The sequence below is a fragment of the Triticum aestivum genome, chromosome 7D (genome assembly GCF_018294505.1).
Source record: "Triticum aestivum cultivar Chinese Spring chromosome 7D, IWGSC CS RefSeq v2.1, whole genome shotgun sequence".
Taxonomy (NCBI): Eukaryota; Viridiplantae; Streptophyta; class Magnoliopsida; order Poales; family Poaceae; genus Triticum; species Triticum aestivum.
In genome coordinates, this window is record NC_057814.1 from 27,560,287 (window position 1) to 27,569,915 (window position 9,629).

The following is a 9,629-nucleotide window of genomic DNA, read 5'->3' on the forward strand; positions in this document are numbered from 1 at the left end:
GCAGAGAGAAGTGGGAGGAAACTGACGAAATTTTCGTAAGTGTGGTTTATATAGGAGGGGCCTTTAGTACCGGTTGGAGCCACCAACCGGTACTAAAGGTCGATTTTGGCCAGGCCAAGCGGCGGGAAGCGCACCCCTTTAGTACCGGGTGGTGGCTGCAACCGGTACTAAAGGCCCCCCCTTTAGTACTGGTTGGAGCCACCACCCGGTAGTAAAGGGGGTGCGCTGGCGCAGGTGCGGTGCGGCAAGTTTAGTCCCACCTCGCTAGCCGAGGGGCGCCCGCACTGGTTTATAAGCCCCAGTGCGGTAGCTCTCTCGAGCTCCTCTCCAAAGCAGGCCTATTGGGCCTAAATGTTCTATGCTGCCCTGTGGGCCTACTGGGCCTTTGCGGGCCTGCATCCTGGCCCAACAACAGGTTGGGTTTCTAGTCGTATGCAGGCCGCTGTGGCGCAGTAGGCGGGCTTTTTTATTTTCTTATTTTTTTGCTTTATTTATTTTTGAGTTGTTTTTTGCTGTATTTAGAGTTTCTTTGTGAATATTTTTGCTTTAGGTACAAAAAAGTACAAACTTTCTATTAGTGCCGGTAGTTTACAAATTTGAATAGTTTACATTTTGAATTATTTGAAATTTGTGTGAATAACTTAACTTTTAAAATAGATTTTTCAGTGATTCTTTTATCTTATGTTTAATATTAGTGTGTTTTATCATTATATTCAATTTGGTAATGCTTAGGTTATTTAAAAAATGAAATGCCTTTGTAACGGATGAGTTTTCGTCCGAAACCCTGATACTTCGAAAGAGATTGTCCATTTTGTACACGAAGTGCATCCAGTTTTTGCGGTAACCCTCTCTACTTTTTTGCACATGCTATGTGGGTGAAATTATGATACCATGCCAACTTTCAACCTTTTCTGAGTTCATTTGAAATGTTTTTCAATTTCAGGGTCATTTAGCTGAAAAAATCAGTAAATGCATGAAAGAATTTGTTTGCACATAAAATTTCTTTGCATTTCAAATGCCAAAACACATAACTACCCTAACTATTACAGAGATTCCCTCCTGGGTGTGAAACACAGAAGAAAGTGATGATAGTGAAGCCGATCACTTCCCAGATCTTTGTGTGGGAAACTTTTTCTTCGCGTGTGTCCCTTTGTGCCGTAGCCATGGAAAATCTTCATCATTTAACTGGATGCTCGGGTCAATATTCACTGTGAATGGAGAAATTTCATCAAACTTTTCATAATCTTCTGACATGTCTGTCTTGTCATCCACTCCCACGATGTTTCTCTTCCCAGAAAGAACTATGTGGCGCTTTGGCTCATCGTATGATGCATTCGCTTCCTTATCTTTTCTTTTTCTCGGCTTGGTAGACATATCCTTCACATAGAAAACCTGTGCCACATCATTAGCTAGGACGAATGGTTCGTCTGCATATGCAAGATTGTTGAGATCCACTGTTGTCATTCCATACTGCGGGTCTTCCGTTACCCCATATCGTGTCATATTGACCCATTTGCACCGAAACAAAGGGACCTTCAAACCACGTCCATAGTCAAGTTCCCATATCTCCTCTATGTAACCATAATATGTTTCCTTTCCCGTCTTGGTTGTTGCATCAAAGCGGACACCACTGTTTTGGTTGGTGCTCTTCTTATCTTGGGCGATCGTGTAAAATGTATTACCATATATCTCGTACCCTTTGAAAGTCATTATATTCGAAGATGGTAACTGGGACAACGAGTACAGGTCAGCTTCAATAGAGGCGTCATGCATGGTACGTGTCTGCAACCAGCCGGCGAAACTCCTGGTTTGTTCACGTGTAATCCAGTCATCAGACCGCTCCGGGTGTTTGGAGCGTAGAAAATTCTTGTGTTCATCCATATATGGAGCCACCAAGGTGGAATTCTGTATAACTGTGTAGTGTGCTTCAGTGAGAAAATGTCCGTCCATACATATTTTTTGATTTCCTCCTAGCGTGCCTTTTCCATCCAGTCTGCCCTTATGCCGCGATTCAGGAACACCAATCGGCTTAAGGTCAGGAATAAAGTCAATACAAAACTCAATGACCTCCTCATTTTCATGGCCCTTGGAGATGCTTCCTTCTGGCCTAGCACGGTTATGAACATATTTCTTTAAGACTCCCATGAACCTCTCAAAGGGGAACATATTGTGTAGAAATACAGGACCCAAAACGTGAATCTCTTCGCATAGGTGAACTAGGACGTGCGTCATGATGTTGAAGAAGGATGGTGGGAACACCAACTCGAAACTGACAAGACATTGCACCAAATCATTCTCTAACCTTGGTATGATTTCTGGATCGATTACCTTCTGAGATATTGCATTGAGGAATGCACATAGCTTCACAATGGCTAATCGAACGTTATCCGGTAGAAGCCCCCTCAATGCAACCGGAAGCAGTTGCGTCATAATCACGTGGCAGTCATGAGTAGGTTCTGGAACTTTTTCTCTGCCATGTTTATTATTCCCTTTATATTCGACGAGAAGCCAGACGGTACCTTAATACTTAGCAGGCATTCAAAGAAGATTTCCTTCTCTTCTTTGGTAAGAGCGTAGCTGGCATGACCCTGATGTATGCCGTCTTTTCCATGCATACGTTGCTGGTCCTCCCGTGCCTCAGGTGTATCTTTTGTCTTCCCATACACGCCCAAGAAGCCAAGCAGGGTCACGCAAAGATTCTTCGTCACGTGCATCACGTCGATTGCAGAGCGGACCTCTAGATCTTTCCAATAGGGCAGGTCCCAAAATATAGATTTCTTCTTCCATATGGGTGCGCGTCCGTCAGCTCATTCGGAACAGGTTGTCCGCCAGGACCCTTTCCAAAGACTACCTTCAAATCCTTGACCATATCATCTACATCAGCACCAGTACGGTGGCGAGGCTTCATCCGGTGATCCGCCTCACCTTTGAAATGCTTGCCTTTCTTTCTTACGTGATGCCTGCTTGGAAGAAATCGACGATGTCCCAGGTACACATTCTTCCTACAATTTTCCAAATATATACTGTCGGTATCATCCAAACAGTGCGTGCATGCGCGCTATCCCTTGTTTGTCTGTCCTAAAAGGTTACTGAGAGCAAGCCAATCATTGATGGTCACGAACAGCAAGGCCTTTAGGTCAAATTCTTCCCCCATGTGCTCATCCCATGCACGTACACCTGTTCCATTCCACAGTTGTAAGAGTTCTTCAACTAATGGCCTTAGGTACACATCAATGTTGTTGCCAGGTTGCTTAGGGCCTTGGATGAGCACTGGCATCATAATGAACTTCCGCTTCATGCACAACCAAGGAGGACGGTTATACAAACATAGTCACAGGCCAGGTGCTATGGTTGCTGCTCTGCTCCCCAAAAGGATTAATACCATCTGCGCTTAGACCAAACCATACGTTCCTTGCGTCATCTGCAAACTCCTTCCAGTACTTTCTCTCAATTTTTCTCCACTGCGACCCGTCAGCGGGTACTCTTAACTTTCCGTCTTTCTTACGGTCTTCTCTGTGCCATCGCATCGCCTTGGCATGCTCTTTGTTTTGGAACAAACGTTTCAACCGTGGTATTATAGGAGCATACCACATCACCTTGGCAGGAATCTTCTTCCTGGGGTGCTCGCCCTCGACATCACCAGGGTCATCGCGCCTGATCTTATAGCGCAATGCACCGCATACCGGGCAAGCGTTCAAATCCTCGTACTCACCGCGGTAGAGGATGCAGTCATTAGGGCATGCATGTATCTTCTGCACCTCTAACCCTAGAGGGCAGACAGCCTTCTTTGCTTCGTATGTACTCTCGGGCAATTCGTTGTCCTTTGGAAGCATATTCTTTATCATTACCAGCAACTTTCCAAATCCCTTGTCAGATACACCATTCTCTGCCTTCCATTGCAGCAATTCCAGTGTGGTGCCCAACTTTTTTTTGTCAGCTTCGCAATTCGGGTACAATAATTTCTTGTGATCCTCTAACATGCGCTGCAACTTCTTCTTCTCCAAATCACTTGCGCAGTTTCTCTTTGCATCGGCAATGGCCCGACCTAGATCATCAGCGGGCTCATCTGATGCCTCTTCTTCAGCTTCTTCCCGCATTGCCGGCTCAGCTTCTTCCCCCATTGTTGTATCATCGTATTCAGGGAACACATGGCCAGGATAGCTGTCGTCGTCCTCTTCTTCTTCATTGTCTTCCATCATAACCCCTCTTTCTCCGTGCTTGGTCCAAACATTATAGTGGGGCATGAAACCGGACTTAAATAGGTGGACATGAATGGTTCTTGACGTAGAGTAATTGTGATCATTCTTACAGACTAAACATGGACAAGGAATAAAACCATCCGCCCGCTTGTTTGCCTCAGCCGCAAGCAGAAAAGTTTGCACGCCATTAATGAACTCGGGAGAGCATCGGTCATCGTACATCCATTGTCGGCTCATCTTCATTACACAACACTGAATAGACCAAATTAATACAAGTTCATACATAAAGTTCATACATAAAGTTCATACAAGACTTAAATGCAACAAACAACTAACTCTCTAACTAAAGAATTTAAATGCAACAACAAATGCGATCAAGATCGTGTAGGAGATATGCCCTAGAGGCAATAAAAAATGTTATTGATTATCTCCTTGTTCATAATTATGTTTATGTTCCATGCTATAACTGCTGTGGTTCCCGAGCCCGTATATCCATAAAGGCTCTGGGGAGAACCCATATGCACGTGTGGAATAATAAAAGGTAAAATGTATTCCTAGTCGTGCCTCTAAGACTAGCTCAAGTGTTGCATGATGATTATGTTTTCCCAATCATGGGCATGTCTATGCCAAGCAACTTTGAGGGCACAATGTCAGGAAGGACATTTGTGTTGAATCGACCCGAATTGATGTTATGCTATGAGATACATTCGTCACAAGTTAATGGTTTATAACACAGAGATAGTTAATGTTTGCATAATTCCTTAGACCATGAGAGTATCGAGTTTCTTCATGCTTGCTTCATGAACTTTGGGGTTTGTTAAACGTCATCCGTAACTGGATGGCTATTACGGCGGCTTACGGGTTCATGGGAAAGTATGTTAAGTAACTTGATAGCTCGAGATTGGGATTTGCTCCTCCGACGATGGAGAGATATACTCGGGCCCACTCGGTGTTACGGTGTCCATCATCGTCTGGCCAGACACTTTGTGATTTGATCACGGGGATGCCGGAACACGAAACGAGAAAAGAGAACAAAACCGGTAACGAGGTAACTTGCATAGTGGACAAAGTGTTGGCCCACGGGGATGCAATAAATCTCACCTCAGGTGTTTGTGATATATCGTGAAGCAACAGGAATAGCTCACCTCAACTGGAGGTTCACTCGAATATTCATTCGTGTGGGTATAGGGGTCAATATGGGTGTCCACGGCTCCGATGTTGATCATTGATCGGAAGGGGTTCCAGGTCATGTCTATACTTCACCGAACCTATAGGGTCACACGCTTAAGGGTCATCTATCTGCTGAATACTAGACAGGGAGTCTGAGAGAAAACCACCAAAAAAGTTTCGGACACCGAAAAGTTTCGGACAGCGGAATCGTACCGCAGAGAGAGGTCACTGGATGAGTTTCGGTGAAACCGAAAAAGTTGTTTCGGGGTATGCCATTAAGTCAAATGGTTTCGGCACATGCCTGATAATTCTTGGAGGGTGCCAGAATCATTCTGGAAACTTTTTGGAATTTTCAGAAATAAAAACCGAAAATGTTTCGGAGCTGCCGGTACCGCTTTGGCTGTTTTTCGCAGATGAAATTCACTAATCTGAAATTGTTTCAGAACGAATCCAAAATCATTTTAGTGGGTACTGGAATTATTCTAAGACCCACAGAAATATTTTCGGATTTAGTGGACGCGAAAAATTGTCTTCATGAATAGTGAAAACGCATTCTTGTTTGCTTTTCGCGGATGAAAATCACTAAACCGAAATTGTTTCGGAACGCGTTGAAAATTATTTTAGTGGGTACTGGAAATGTTCTGAGCCCACATAAATATTTTCAATTTGAACGGACGCTGAAAAATGTCGTCATGAATAGTGAAAGTGCTTTTTGCTTGGCTTCTTGGAGAAGCCACCTTGAGGGCCTTTTTGGTATTTCCCCCCTTGGCTTCTTGGAGAAGCCACCCTTGGGCTTGGCCTATAAATAGGGGTGGAGGGGGCTGCCTAAAGGATCATCCCTTCTCACATACATGCCATTGCAATGATCTGGCTTCTTCTCTCCCTCCCAGCGAAATAGTTTCGTAGAGCCGAAAGGCTGTCTGGGTTTCGGCAGGAACTAGTTCTGGACGGCGAAGCCCTGCCGGATAGCTGACACCGTATGTGTGCAACTCTGTAGAGAGGTCGTAGTTTCGATCTTAGTGCCCTGAGGGGCTGTTCGAGAGTGCCTCCCGAAGGGCTGTCCAAGTGACGGTCCGAGTTCTGTGGGTCCTCCCGGAGGGCTGTCCGAGTGACCGTTCGAGTTTCGAAGGTCCTCCCGAAGGGCTGTCCGCGACACCGTCCGGGGGACTGTTCGACCGCCTCCCGGAGGGCTGTCCGTATGGCGGATGAGGGTATTCATCCTCGCGGTTGGGAGGTTGTAAATCCTAGCTGCGGGGATCTGCACCGCCGATCGTCATCGACTCTACTTCCCGCTGCGCTACGAGTCGGTAACGAAAAAGATCAAACCATGTATGCAGTCTCCATAGTGGTCCTGGGCTGGTGCGTAGGTCGGAAATTTTTTGTTTTCTGCTGCGTTACCCTACAGTGGCATCAAGAGCCGTGCTATGCGTAGATGCAGGTTTCGATCTAGAATACATGGAGATGTATGGGTATTGCATAATATATTTAGGTAGTAGATGAGATCTATTGCTGAAAATTATTTATGCGGGTGACAGATGGAATCTGTTACCCGACGTTCTTGTTGCTTCCCTAGAATTTGCGTTTGCTCAATCTCGAGACAGCATGGTGGAATTTGACAAAGTTCTGGCAATCCGTGATCCTGATTGATCATGGAAGTGCTATCAGTTCTTTGGGTTCTGCCGTAGTCAAAAGAAAGATGAAATTCGCAGATGAAAGGGCATTGCAGATATGATCTGCACGGGGGTCATGCGTATGATGAAGTTTATTATGGAGCTCGAGATTTAATTATCTCGTGTTTCATACACCCCGAGATGTTAATCTAGCAACTTGAATAATCATACTTGATGATAAAACGTTGGTAGCTGCGGTTTAAGTCAAAACCTTAGAAGCCACGTAAAATAAAATTTTGCATAAACCGATTAGAGGTGTCTAACTTGGTTTTGCAGGATGTGCATGTGATGTGGTATAGCAGTGCTCATACTAATTCGATTATGTATGAGATGACTATATGATGTAATTTGATTAACATGACCTGCGTGTCATGGTTCGGCATGATGGCTGGAGCCATATGATTGCACTTTAATGACCTGCGTGTCAACCTTAAGTAATGCATTAATTTTATACGCTATGGAGATAGCAATATTATCTGGTGCATCGACAAGGTGGTGGCAATCTTCGCGAAGGTGAACACCAACACAAATGCCGAAGACGAAGAAATGAAATACTTCTCCGTTAGAAAGGGCTATACCATATCATGCTATTATGAATTGCCTGAGATGTTTATCCCTTATGTTGCACCCTTCTTGATTGCGCGGTAGTCGCTTTTTATTAGGGTGATCTCTCACAAAAATACCAAGTAGTTAGTGTTCTCCCAAGTGTAGCACCGTCACGGCACCTATCTTTTCGAGGTGCGCCGTGTCACACGGGTACGAACGATTAGAGACGTGTGAGGCGGGTGAGTTGAGACCTCGCAGCGAGATCACTTGGTTGTCTTGACGTTCAGGCATGACCGTCATGAGCTCGGAACACACGCATCGAAAGATGAACAAGAGTCACATAGAGATGTGATTGGCAAGTTGGCCTACCGGTTGAGATTTTTCATCATCAGTGGTGTTACACCAATGGCGAACAATTGAAATGTGGGTCTTGTATCACTCACAATCAATTTTGAGAGATATTGATTTGAGTGGGAGCGCACTGTTGAATTAACATGTTTAATTCTTAGTGCAATTAATTATGAACACTGTCTAAGTGTTTCTTGCAAAATAATTGTAGAATAATGGCTCGCGTTTCCACCTTCCCTATTAAAATTGAATAGCTGTTAAATATCTGGTTAAAACTTTACGATTGGTAACGTAATATGAGGATTGTCCTCAAAAGTGCCGAGAAGGACTTTGTCCTATCGCATGCTTTCCGTATCCTCCCGCTAATGCTATGGATCATGTGACTCTCGTCCTTCGATCCAAAAGCTATAATTCCGTTTCAGTCAAGTGCAATATGTTTGCTTCCATGAAACCCAAACTTCGAAAGTTGGGATAGTTATATGATATTCATGGAACTGAAAATTATTTTCAGATACAAACAAAGCAATGTTTGTTTGCAAGTATTAGTAAAAGTGTTTACTATGCATTTGACTGTTGGGAAAGGGATCCAGAAGAACGCCTGTCATATAATGAAAGGTGAATAAAACAACAACTTAAAGAGAAAGGAAGTGTCCAAAGGGTGTTAGTATGACTTACACGCCTAGGAAGTTCGGGGCTAACGCCACTCTTAAGTTGGGTGCTTCTTTTGCGAGTAGGAAAAATACTAAAAGTTAAACTGTTAGAAGTATAAAGGCAGAAAGAAAGATGACTGGAATATCCAGCTCATGTATGAATGTCATACAAGTTTTTGATGTATAGTAGGCTGTTCAAAGAGATAGTTCTTGGGAATTATGGTTAAACATGTTAATCACTAATTCTTGGGTATTGTGAGTTAATCACAAAGATACCCGCTCGATTGCATTCAATTGCGAATCACTGTAAGAGCTACTGTGGCCTAAAAAGACTAGCCAGAAATGAGGTTAAGGTATACACAGGGAACATAGTAAATGTTACTATACCTTCCATCGGTGTATTGCTGTCTGTATTTATTTTCATAATTCATTTAGAGTTTTACAAACTCTAGCCCATTGCATAAGGTATCTTGCAAGAAGGTTGTTCATAAGAGAACCTTTTATGTTCGATGTTATGAATAACACAAGGGCCATACTTTCATTATGAATGAGATGTATGTTATGAATATTGATAATAATACAATACCTCTGGGTTTACTTTCGTAATTCATTTTAGAGTTTCATACACTCTAGCCCATTGCACAATGTTTGTTGCAAAAGAGTTGTTCATAAAAACAACAATTGTTGTTAAGTATTATGAATAACATGAAGGGCCATGCTTCCATCCAAGATGGGACGTATGTTATGAATATTGAGGGTAATATGATACATCCATAACACTGACGCTAAATGTCGCAAGACTAAAAGAATACCACACAAGTGTGGCACTACATTTGGTCACATTGGAGAAACCCGCATTGAAAATTCCATTATGATGGATTTTGAAGTCTTTTTGATTTTGAATCATCTGACACTTGCAACTTTCCTCCGAAAAGTGAAGTGACTAAAATACCGTTCATAGGCCATAAGGAATGAACAACAAACTTATTAGTGATCATACATTTGATGTGTGTAGTCCGATAAGTGTTGTTAGTGGTGGATTTATT